At 42.3% G+C, this 12,843-nt stretch overlaps 1 protein-coding gene across 1 annotated transcript in view; it reads right to left on the bottom strand.

Moving 5' to 3' along the window:
* The window catches only part of EFCAB11 (EF-hand calcium binding domain 11), a gene marked incomplete at its 5' end in the record, with an annotated part of 113,443 nt that overhangs the window by 22,347 nt on the left and 78,253 nt on the right, over nt 1–12,843 (bottom strand). Inside the window, one exon of the mRNA XM_082058357.1 lies at nt 9,068–9,190. The remainder of the gene's footprint in view (nt 1–9,067; nt 9,191–12,843) is intronic.

Here is a 12,843-nt window from a genome sequence, read left to right as displayed (position 1 = left end):
ATGGCTGCAAAATGTTTGAACTAATATGTTCTTTCTAATCCATACTTTATTTTTAAAGTGGAATCATTATGCAAGTGTCATCTGAAAGATCTTCACTGCTTAAATTTGTTACATTAGCCTTAAAGTTACTGCGTTACTAGAATTCAAGATTACCAAGGTTAAATGGCAAGTAGCTCTGCCCAGAAACCCCACAGGTTACATCTCTCCTGGCTATATAAATCATCAAAGTCCAGACCCTGGTTCACTGGACCACAGGGCCCAAGCCCATGGCAGCCACACTGCTTGGCTCAGGCAGCTGGTCCATGCAGTATTTTGGTTCCTATCTCCCACGCCTCTTGCCTCCGCATGCAGGGACCTTTGAGGACATGCAGACGGCCTGTGTTATGCTCCGAATCTCCAGCATGGCCTCTGACAAGTGTCCTGCCCACTTTGGGCCCTCAATACACAGATGACCCTTTCCATATGAGCAGATACCCTTTTACACAGAGATGCCCAACTGAGAGACCAGCTCAGAGCAATTTTTCTGAATAAGGCTCAGTCACAACCCTACTATTGCCCTAGACAACACAGCCACCCTCAATCTGGCAAAACCCAGCATGGAGAGAAGCAGTCCATCTCAGTAGGAAAATGTGAATTTGAAAGTCAGAGATACACCATTCCACCCAGCGTTTACAATTGCCAAACACATAGCGCTTTCACGTAAGATGGCTTTGCAAACTACATTTGCAGCAACACACACACATCAGTGATCTGCTGCAGTCTGCCCAGAGGAGCCTAGTGCTATGCGCATACAAAAAATAGTAAAAAAACCCCAAACCTGCTTTGCTGCAGTTCAAAGGGCCTGAGGAACATCAAGGCCACTTCACATACAACCAGGACACTGTGTGGCTGTACCTTCTGGCCTCTTTGCTGCAAGCCAGGGCCTATTCTTGCTGTGAGTAACATCACAAACAGGATCACAGTGCCCAGCCTCTCATATCAGAGGTGCTCACTATCACCTTAAGCAGGGCTTAGTCCTGAGTGCCCTTCAAAAGAGGCAGTAGATGAGCATGAACCCTTACACATTCAACACCTAATGAACAGGCAGGTGTTTCTATTTGTCTCTGAAGGCACATTTGGAAGATGTGGATGAGCTGAGTCAAGCCAGCTGGGTACTGCTGGCACCTCTATCGCTCTTAGGGCTGGGATTTGTGCACTGGCCAGCTTCTCGACACCAGCACGGGTTTAACTGCTTGCAAACCTACTGCAACGAACCATGCAGAAATGCAAATGCAAGTGGAGTGTGGGAAAAAGGTGAACTCATCTTCAACTGATAAGAAAGTTAAAGGTAGCCAGAGAGACGGTTCAGCCACTTAGCCTTTTAAAATAAAGCACTTGGTTCATAAATTTCTGCTGGGTTTGGTAACAGTGTATGAAGATGTCTTTCACTGCAGTTAGCATGTGCACATCACTGCATACACCAAGTATACAAAATTACCTGCTTGCACACTCAGTGGTTATTTTCCAAACCTCAGTATCTTGGTCACCTGAAAAAGTCAAATTATAACAACCTGTGCAAGGTGTTTGGGCCATGTGCTAAGGCCATAGCCCCAGTCTGTCAAGCCCGTCACACGTGAACTTCCTCATAAACCCAGGGCTAGGCACTTTACTTGAAGAAGTAGCCTAGAAGAATATTGCATACAAATAACTCTTCTAATTTTGACAAAGACATTAAACTGTGATGAGGGTTCAAAGAAGGAAGAGGAGGGTTAGAGCGTGTTCAAGGAGGTGAATGACCTGAGCTCCTCCCCTAGAGATGGGAGGTTATTGCCAAGTTCCCTTAGTGCAAGTGTCATTGCACAAAGTGCAGTAATGGTGTGAGAAGATCACTATTTACACAGAAATGAGGCAGAAAAAAAATCCGTTTCCAAACATTGTCTCTTAAGCACACTTTCAGTGCCAAGGCAGCCTCTGTGCTGTGGGCATGAGTGCTTTGCAGTGAGCCCTGACTTCTGGTCTCTGGGTTATTTGGGTGGTTCTCCACAACCCTCTCCGTCCTCCTACATGCCCAGGTTTTTTTGCATGGAAAGAAGTATGTGAGGGAAGAGGAGATGTCCGATCTGCAGCTTGTACCTGGGTGTGAGGCTCACAGGGTCCATGGAGCAGACACAGATGGAGTTTAGCACACCAGCCTCAGGAGTGCAGGGATACAAGATGCTGCTGTCTTGGCTCAGGCTCTTTCTAGAGCTCCAGAAACACCAGAATGAGTTGAACCAACAGTTCAATACACGATTGTATAGACTGGTGTTTGATAAGCAAAACTTGATCTATATTGCTTAACAGACAGGTTCCATGATTACTCTAAAACTGCTCCTTACAAAATCACCTGTGCTTGAAGAAGCATTTCAGGAACACAGCATCAGGAAGGGGAGGTGTTGCTGGACCTGTTTTAACAGAGCAGCACAGGAGGTACACCAAAGTTGTTTTACATAATCATAGATCAACAGATATGTTTTTACGGGCTTTCTTTTTTAATTCTTTCCAGAGAAATGTGTTTAAACATAAATAAGTATGTCTTGACAGTATTTACTAATTGAACATGGAAATATTATTGTATTGAAACATCAAAGCCTAGAAGTAACATTGACAGAAAACAGATACAAGCAGAAGTGCAATGATACTAAGTGGAAAAATGTAAAAAGAAATGAAACCTGCTAAGTAAAAGGGAATTAAGATCCAACCTTAGTTTTCTAAGCTGCAGTGTCACAAGAAACAGAGAACAGAAGCTCTTAAATGTGTCATCCAGTATGATCACCTCCCATACAGAAATACAGCAAAGCCTCTATTTTAGAATTCAGTAGGTTGAAATTCAGTACTCCAGCCCTCTGCTCCACAGTGGCAGCCCATTTTTTCTTTTTTTATTACATATTCTTTTTTTCCCCAATGCACAAACTTTAAGGAATTGCTTGTTTTGATGTGTTTTATACCAAAATGTTAGGTTTTCTTTAAACACAAAACCCACATTGTGGTACCTCTGCAGAATACATACCTGCATGAGCAATGGCCACGTGGCAGGAGTGTGCACCTAGTCTGACTGGAGGCATGGTCGCAAATCCCTCAGAGGAGTTCATTGTCCATATTCAGTTTATCCAAAAAATTATTGTTTGAGGTGCTTTGGCCAAGTAATGTAAAGGCCTTCCTGACCATATCAGAAAAATAATCAAGAGAAATAATGTAGCAAATGTAAGTAATTGCCTGCATCAAGTAAATATTAATCCGCCTGTCTGCAGGTGAAGTTACCCGCATGGCTTTTCAGAAGGGCAGAGGGAATCACTTCTATTCACTACCTTAGAGTCAATTCAGAAATAAGAAGTATGCCTGCTGGGCTCTCCTAACACACCTTAGCAGAGGTATAATAAAGTGTTATGTGAGCAGATGTTGTTACTGACTGACCTGGAGCACAAGTGCTAGTGAGTTTTAAGGGAAGCTGAGCTTGTATGTGCTGGAGGAACTTTTGAAATTCCCACCTATATTTTCTCAGTTGTGCCTTAATTTTTGTAATTTGCCACTGGAACTAAATCAAACCACAGAGAACAATTTGCGCTCATTGTGGTAATGGACAAATTGATGTTGCCTGAGGATAGCAAATATTCCAACTGCCCAGAAATTTAGGCAGCATCTCAACACTTGCTGTGAGAAGCTGAAGTGTGGATTTTTAAGCCGCAGAGCTTGGCAAACTTTGAAGAGGCTTGAAAATTAGATTGATTGAGCATCATACACAAGACCATTATTCTTATAAAACTCTTTAACTGTTCCCAATAAAAAGATTGTTGTAAGCACAGAAATGTAAAGTGCTTGGGCTAGAAAAAGCAACAGCAAGAAGTAGACATTGGCTGACTTTTGTAAACCTGAAAAGAATTAATCTTTTGAAAATAGGAGTCAGATTCTCAGCTGTGGGATGAAAAAAGGCTCAGTTCCACTGTCTTCAACATAATTGTGCTGTCAGAGCCATCTACCACTGTGCCATAGTCACAAGACACTCTTGTACTATTATCAGAGATTCCTCCTTTTTCTAGCATGGGCAAGGAGACTGCAGAGCTGGACATGGTGGGGAGAGAAGTACAAAACATAAAGGGGGAGGAAAAAACCCGTAGGGAAAAAGAGAAAGAAAGAGAAAAAGAGAAAGAAGGAAGGGAAAGGGAAAAGGAAAAGAGAGAAGAGAGGAAGAAAAGAAAGAAAAACAAAGAAAGAAAAACAAAGAAAGAGAAGGAAGGAAGGAAGGAAGGAAGGAAGGAAGGAAGGAAGGAAGGAAGGAAGGAAGGAAGGAAGGAAGGAAGGAAGGAAGGAAGGAAGGAAGGAAGGAAGGAAGGAAGGAAGGAAGGAAGGAAGGAAGGAAGGAAGGAGAGTTAGCCACTGTCTAGATGTGATTGCTTTGAGTAGGGCTGTCGTGAATTTTAGAGGAGTGGCATTGCATACTGAAAGGTCTACCCTCAGACCAGCTTTCTCTAGGGCATCAGGAATGAGAAGCCAGTCTTCTCAGAAACTCACCTAGCACCCCAGTGCCAGAGTACACAGAAGCCAGCCAGACAAGCAGAAGCCAAGTTCTCAGTCCAGAGGGGACCAGAGATTGCAAGGAAGAGAAGATGGATGCAGTATTGCTCATTTCATGGAGACTAGAAGGGAAACCAGGCTCAGTTCACACAAATGGAATTTCAGGAACAAATTAGAGGAAAAGAGCTTGGCCAAGCGGGGTTCAAGCAGGAGGAAGGGCACAAAAGGGGCTCAGCTGGAGCCTGGCACCAGGCTCAGCTCTGGGACCCCAGAGGACTCGTGTGGTGGTTGGGACAGCAGCAGAGGACACCCGGAGCCGCTTCAGCCACTGCAGCAGAGGCCTTCCCCGCGTTCAGGTGTCCCCTGCTCTGAAGGGACTTCCTTCTCCCTGGCCTTGCTGCCCTTCTCTCTGGCTGGTCCCCTCCCTGTCACCAGCCATCCATGTTCAAAGCCTCAGCACAGTGCCCACATTCCCCTCATCCCCACTTATTCCACAGCAGCCCTGCCTTTCCCTTTGCTGCTCCTTCTCCTGTGGATTTACTTACCAGCCACCCTCTCCTACCCACCTGTGCTAAGAGGGAGATGCTGGTGGCACCTGCAGTGCCTGAGCCTGTCAGCTGCCATGGGCCTGTCCTGTCAGCTTGGGCCACAGGCTTCTTAGGAGTGGGCACCATCATCAGCTGGAGTCCCAGGACATTAGCCTAGCGACCCAGGGGGTCAACCCTTGCAAGCTGAGTGGTGGGTGCAAGTGGGAGAGGCTTTTTGATGGCTCCATGTGTGGGAGGAGGAAGAGGAGAAAGAGGCCATGAGGCTTTGCCACAAGCCTGAATTGTCAGCAGAGAATTTGTTTGAGAGGGACCACAATGTGCCTGTTGTTGTCAGCCCAAAGAAACACGGGGAGCTGTGGTTTAGAGCAAACCGGTGCTCTTGCTGGCTGCTGAGGACCCGTTAGATGACCCAGCGTGGTTGTTCAGCCAAGGAGGACCAGGGGCTGCAGCTTGTTGGCCATCTGTGCCTGCCAGGCTCCAGCCAAACAGCTCCCCGCAGGAACCGCACTGATGCTCACTCTCATTTTGGCAGGCAGGGAAGGGGAGAGGAAGGAGGAGTCGTACAAAGCTCTGTCTTAAGGAGGATTATTAGTGTCAACGAATTTCTGTTTTCCTGTAAGAGCTGTGACTGATTGCACCAAACTCCTCTTGCAGACAAAATCTGAAGAGTACTGTATAAAAAATGCATGTGTTATGCAGAGCCACACTTGTCTTATCGCTCTCCTACCTGCGGCACATCCTGTGTGCCACTGACTTCATTTAAGCTATATTAGATTGAGGACCTATTTTAAAGAAACACCCACTATCTAACTGAGAAGCATCGATTCATATGAATACCTACACTCAGGCATCAAATATTGAACCCCTTGTCTACTGAATTCATTGCCTGAATAAAGGCAAATTTGGGGCTGAATAAAAACCTCTTGCATATTTATCTGAGTCTAACAATTCTCCATGAAATATTAATGTGCCTGTCTAACTATCTACTTGTGCATTAAAACTTCACACTAGCTTCCCTAACACATATGGCTGGACTTCAGGAGCAGCAACGTGTGAGTAGTTCTCAGTGCAGCAAGGCATCAAGTGCCTGGGAGCATTTTTACTCCTTGAGTGTAATATCCTACACTTCTCTCAGCCTATGCATGGTTATTTACTTACTCCCTTCTCTCTGCCTTAAACATCTGACACAAAACAAAGGTGCAAAAAGGGAAATGGGTGAAGGGTATCCAGCACCCACCTGGCTCTGAGCTGTGAAATGCTGCATGTGCTGTGGGTTGTATTTTTGACAAGCCTTCAGATACAGGGGATTTCTCCCAGCAATTCCCCATGCTGTGAGAAGCATAAGCCTGATCACAGACACTTCTCTCATTCAGGGAAACCTCCTGGCCACGTCAGTGGGAATATGAGGAAACACCTCTGCCTTCCCAGCTGCAGGCTGCAGTGCCACAGCCACGTGGAGTTGCTTGTAGCCATATTTGCCATGTCTGAGTCAGACCAGATGATGCAGTCAGGAGATCATTTTGAATTTGTAGATAATTTAAAAAATGAAATCACATTGAATGAAGCATTAGCTTTGTCAAAAAGCCAACTTATTCTGGAGTTACCGAACATCACTCAGCTATGAAAAAACCTCTGTTATTTCTTCTCTGCACTTATTTGCTCTTTTCATGTCCCCCGCATTCATTTGCCTTGGGTTTCCTACCCCTAAGTACTGTCTGATGAGAAGAGTCTTGCACTTGGTCCCTGTTACATGAGCCTCCAACTGCCCAGTGACAACAGACATAATTAGCCCAAACAGGAGGGAACAGTCAAAGATAATCCTGTGAAATGACAGCTGCAAACATCCCATCTGATAGTCTTCAGTGTGTGCTAATGACTGTTTTCAACACATGCCAACGAAACACTGCAAACACGGCTGTGGAGTGGGCACACATGAGAGCTGAAGAAAGTAATGCAAAACCTTCTACCAAATAATAAACGGGCAAAGAATCATTATAGTAAGTTCTTTGCTGACATGTATGAGCAGACAGATCTTGATCCATTTCTGCCCCCAATTACATGGTGCGGTGACCAGGCAATTTAAGGGGGATGGCATCTGTGTTAGTGATGGATCCTCCACATATAATTACAGGAGGCAGGGCAAGTTTTCAAACATGCCCAAGCACAGCTCACACTTAGTTCTGTGAACAATGCATCTCAAGCATGCTAATATTTCTTTATTGTTCTAGCTTTATATCTAATAATTGTATCTAATAAAATCAATCTAATAATTATGCTATCATTACTAATTAAGCAAATACAAAGTGTGTAGCATTTTGTCATAGAAACATATAATTTTTTTGACTTTCACATTCCTTGGAGCATTTACCTTCATCTAGTGAATCATGCCTTTCATCTCCTCAGCCTTTCAGAGGATGTATCAGATTAGAAGCAGCTGTAACTTATCTTTACTGTAAAACCACTGAAGTGACTTGGGTTTCTCTGGAGATCAGTTTGTTCAGCTATTTGTACTAGCCTTAAGAAAGGGAACAGACTTCTGGAACTGAAAATATTCTGCATCTTGGAATACACTTATACATAGGTATTTAAAAATGTATGGCTTCATTGCCAGGTAGGACAATGTAACTGTTAGGTTCAAGTTCATTGATAATGTTTTCTGCTTACTATCATTAATAATAAAATGACAAAGTAATTCTAAAAGTCAAAATTGATGTGCTGGATTTAATGTGGACAACAAGTAAAGAACAAGTCAGAATATTCTAGGGAGCAGCTCAAGTCAGAGGTCTTGCTATGTGGTGAAGAAAAGGGAATTTGTTACTTGACACGGCAATGCTTTTGTATTTGTTATGTATATTGACCTACAAGATTCACCGTGAGGTTTGCACAGTCCATAAGTATTAATTTCCTTGCTTTTAAGTCTTGTTTTGTAAATGCTGTGATAGTAATCATCTGTAGCCATTTCAGAAATGTGGCTTTTGTAAAGATGTCTATTTTCTACATTTTCAGGTCTTTTCAGATTTTACTTTTCTGATAGACAGCTACACAAAATAATAAAATAAATGGGGTCACCAAAGTCACCAGATAACTAAAACAGAGGTAACTGTGGCTGCAACTGGATATTGATTTCCCATTGTAATTTCACCTGGAAAGCATCAGGGAGCAAAAGAGCAGTGTGTGCACTGAATACGAGTGGTTGATGTGCTCACCAAGGTGCGGGGCAGTGCAGGCACTGGGTAGCACCCTGGGTGCCAGCAGCACCCCAGCAGCTCTCTGCTTTGCTTGCGGACAACATGAGCAGCAAGGGGACACAGCGCTGTGCAGCACAGCCTCTGCTTTGCCCTCAGCTCTGCTACGGAGATGTGTTTCCCTTTCTCAAACGGAATCATAGAACGTTGTAAGGGACTCACAAGCATCATCAAGTCCAACTCCTGTCCCTGCACATGACAACCCCACAGTTCACACCATGTGTCTGAGAGTGTTGTCCAGTCTCTTCTTGAACACTGTCAGGCTTGGGGCTGTGACACCTCCCTGGGGAGCCTGTTCCAGGGCTCCACCACCCTCTGGGTGAAGAACCTTTTCCTAATGTCCACCCTAAACCTCCCTGGCACATCTTCCTGCCATTGCCTCTGGTTCTGTCATTGGTTGCCAGAGAGACGAGCTCGGTGCCTGCCCCTCCTCCTCCCCTTGTGAGGAAGCTGTAACCACGATAAGGTCTCCTCTTAGTCTCCTCTTCAGGCTGAACAAACCAAATAGAGGCAATTCCCTTTTGACTGTACTGTTTCTCACCTTGAATACTGTGTGATTTAGTATCAAAAGCCTATCTATGTATTGGCATCTCTAAAGCATTTATTTGCATGGTATGATACCTTAGCATTATACATGGAGTAAAAGAATTACACTAAGACTACCTATGGACATCTTGAAATCATGGCAAATATTTTCATTTATGCTACTATTTCTATAGGTAGTTTTGAAATGAAAATGTGTACTTGCTCAGCTTCCTATGAAAAGGTTTGTTAGATTTTTTCCATTCATATTTTTTTCTGTTTCTCCTGAGTTTCTTCCTTTTTCTCCTCCTGCACTTGAATTTCCTCCCTTCTTTCACATTGCCCCTAAAAGAGATGAGAACAGAAAAAGTCAAAACCTTCTAAAATAACATTTCCAAAAGGTTTTCTGAAGAAAATGATTGTGCTAGATAAAAGAATGTGAATTGCATCTGCTGTTACTTAAGCCATTTATTTTAATTTGTAGCAAAGCATAGGACTGGATGAGGCTAAATAGATATGTGAGCTCTTTTTTCGTTCAAGCTTATGTTGTCTAAGTCTTAGTTCCATCAGCTAATAAGCAGACCTGTTTTTACTATGCTATTACTTCTGGTGACAAGATCAAATAAATTAACAAATACAATCGGGTTTATTTAAAACAATGATTAGAAGATAGACATGGTTCTACCTAAACTCTTACATAAACCTGAGAAAACTATGAGTTTTCATCCTGAGACATATAAGTCACAAAACCCCCTTTCTGAGGGACAGCACTCAGATCCGAAAGGAGGCTCAGACACAGTTATGGAAAAGGGACAATTCACTGAAATTATACATGTTGAATTAGAAAAAAGCTTAAATTATTTAAATTGTTTGCAAACAGTCCCTGTTCTCATGCAGCTTATTTCTAAAAAAGATGAAGTGTCTTTTCTTCTATTTTTATACTTCCTATAGACCTTAACTAGAATCAGTTTGTCCTTAGAATCGGGTATAGATCCATTCTTTTACCATATGATTGAATAATCCCCCAAAACCTGTTGGAGTTCTTAAGAGGCCTTTATTAATCTTCAGCAGATAGATAAGTATGACATAAATAACAGTTTATATTGTTATTTACAACAAAGTAACAACCAAAACTGCCAACCATCTTCCTTCTCCAAGAAAAAAAAATCATCAGTGAGATCAATGGGTAAAATGAGGAAACTTGTAATTTACCATGAATTCAACAGGAGAAGAAAAAAAAAAGGATTATTAACAAATCCTTGCACATCTTTGTACACATCAGTAGAAGAATTTGCTGGGAAGCCTCCTCAGCTTGGGGACACCAGATGGGGCCCCAGGGATGGCCCCGGGGGGGCCGGTAGCCAGGAGCAGACCCAGAGCTGCGGGAACCCAGGGAGCAGCAGGTTTCCCCAGGGAACCAGGAGAGCTTCACGGGCTTGTGCTCAGTTTTAGACGAGAATGCTGAGTTTATCTATCGAAAAAGTTTATTCTGGTTTAGTTTAACATGATAGTATATGGATGAGACAAAGCTCTAAGGATGGGACTGTGCTGGTGTCTTTTCACGTGCTCGCTTTGAAGGAAGAGAGGGATGTGGCTGGCCCAGGGTACATCATGGGTAAGCACTGGTTCACAAAGTGCTGCTCTGCGTGGGGAGGAAAGGGTCAGGCTTCTGCTGGAGTAAGAACAGAACTGCAAAACAGAGACAACTGGATAAAATTTACTTTCTTATTTTTATTTATCCTTTACGTTGTTATGTTCTTAGTGCATGCAGCATTCAGAAACAGTTCCATAGAGGGAAATTTCAGATTCTCAGCCATTGAAATAAACTGAGGCTCTGTTTTTAGGAAAGTGTTATTCTTTTTGTAATCATGACAGATTGTAAAGGTTTTTGAGGGATCTAGAGACCTGCTCAGTCTATCAAAATCCTACCCTACAAATGAGAGTTATCTCACCATGCACGGCTTCCCAGAGCCCAACAGCTAGATATGCTTATAATTGGCAGCATCTTGGCAAATTCTGCTCAATGTCTTAAGCAAAAACAGTGTAGAAGAAAGTTTCTGAATAGCAGGTGGCAAGCTCTGCTTTCAGAACACTGGGAGCATGGGGGAGAGCAGTCCATGGGTTTCCATCAGCTCAGCAGTGTAGCAAACGAGCAGCATCACATCCCCCTCACTTGCACCCAGTTCCAAGGAGCATTCGAGCGCTATCGAGGCAGTCAGACATCTATAACTTTCACTGAGCATCTGACTTTAAACACCAAAATTTTCAAAATGTTGAGCAGCCACAGCTCCCACTGAGATCATTGAGGGGTGTAGCAACTCAGCATGTGTGAAAGACTGGGGGATTTTAATTTCGACATTTAAATATGAACTTTGGTGTCTGACTTCAGGTGTTCAACACTTACAATGGGAGCCAAAGCAAATAAGCATGTCTGCTCCTGACTAATACTTTTTGGAAAGCTGAGCACATCAGAAAATAATCCTGGGAATGAAGGCTTCTTTCAGTAAAATTGTTTTCACAAAAAGATTAGCAGAACAAAGATTTTTTTTTTTTTAAGTATTTCTTAATTTATTTACTCATACAAAATAACAGTAATTTCTAATATAGGGCCATGTGAGCAGAGAAAATAATAGAGTGGACTGGAGTTTGCTCCGGCATATCTTTTCATATCCTCACTTCTGCTCTTGATTAGGTTGGAAGCATGGTGCTGGGATGGAGTAATGAACATCTACCCAGTAATTTATGTGACAGGAAATTGAACAACCAGCTCCTTGACCATTATTTCTGTGAATTTCCCAACCTGTAAATGCATCAAACAGTAACAGAAAAACATACATTCTGTGAAGCAAAATGTCTCATTTTTCTAGGTACATCTACAGGCTTTAGGGGAGTAAAATCCTCATAATTAACCTGTTGACAGAAAACCTGTGAGACCAAATGTTTGCTCATTTGATAATGAATTACCATGGTGGCCTAAACTGTCTGAAAATGTTAATGATTTTAGATGCCCCCTAATATGGGATCCTAAAACCTAAAAAAAAGGTGTTTTCAGGAAAAAACCACACATCTGCCATCCAAACTTCAGACCTTTTAGATAACATTTTAAATTGGGAGTCCAAATTGCTGAACACCTAAACCAGCTCAGTATTTTTACCCAACTGCTGGCTGGTGGAATTGGACATGGAGAAAGGGGAGGTTCTTGGTGAGGAACATTACTCAGACAAGTCCACAAAGAGATGCTAAAGTACTGTCTTCCAGGTGTCCTACAGATATAGGACTTGATTTTATTTGCCCCAAATTAGGATTAATACCACTAGAAGTTTATAGAATTAGTTTTGAGAAACTGAAGAGAATTACTAACTCTGTGAACCTGCCAGACATAAATTTATAATCTGATAAAATATGATTGAACAAGGAAAACTCTGTGGTTCCTTAGTTACCAAAACTTCGGTGAAGTTTAATTCTTAGGTGTGTTTAAATTGTCTCAAATATCCTACATCAAAAGCCTCAGCAGCAGCAAACAGCAAGGTGTCTGTGTCCATTGAGTAATACAAGTATAAAATTCAATTCTATTTTTTCACTTTGACTGCCAATTTTATGGCACGTCATTTAAGCTTGAATCTCCAAAGAATCAGTTCAAATTAGCTTTATAATTTTCCCCGAAGAATCTGCTTTAAAATAAATTGAATTGAAACGTAAGACTTAGTAAATGAGTATAAAATTCAAGTGAACTTCTCTGAAGAAAAACCCTCTTTTAATCAGAAGACAAACAAAGCTCAGGTGCAATAATATATGACAGCTCTAAAAATAGTTTGTCCTTGCTGGTGGTTTAACATTGGACAAACCATACTTCATGTAGTTGTGATGTCTAAGGGTATCATGCCATGTTACTGGGAAGACGAGTTGTTATGTAAGATTGTGTTTTAAGGCAGATATAAGAATCTTCTTTTTTATTTTATTTTTTTTTTCCCCAAGAACTGTCACTTCATCAAATCTTA

The sequence above is a fragment of the Streptopelia decaocto genome (assembly GCF_964273445.1).
Source record: "Streptopelia decaocto genome assembly, chromosome: 7".
Lineage (NCBI taxonomy): Eukaryota > Metazoa > Chordata > Aves > Columbiformes > Columbidae > Streptopelia > Streptopelia decaocto.
Note: the sequence above shows the minus strand (reverse complement) of the source record. Positions and strands in the feature narration are given on the sequence as shown.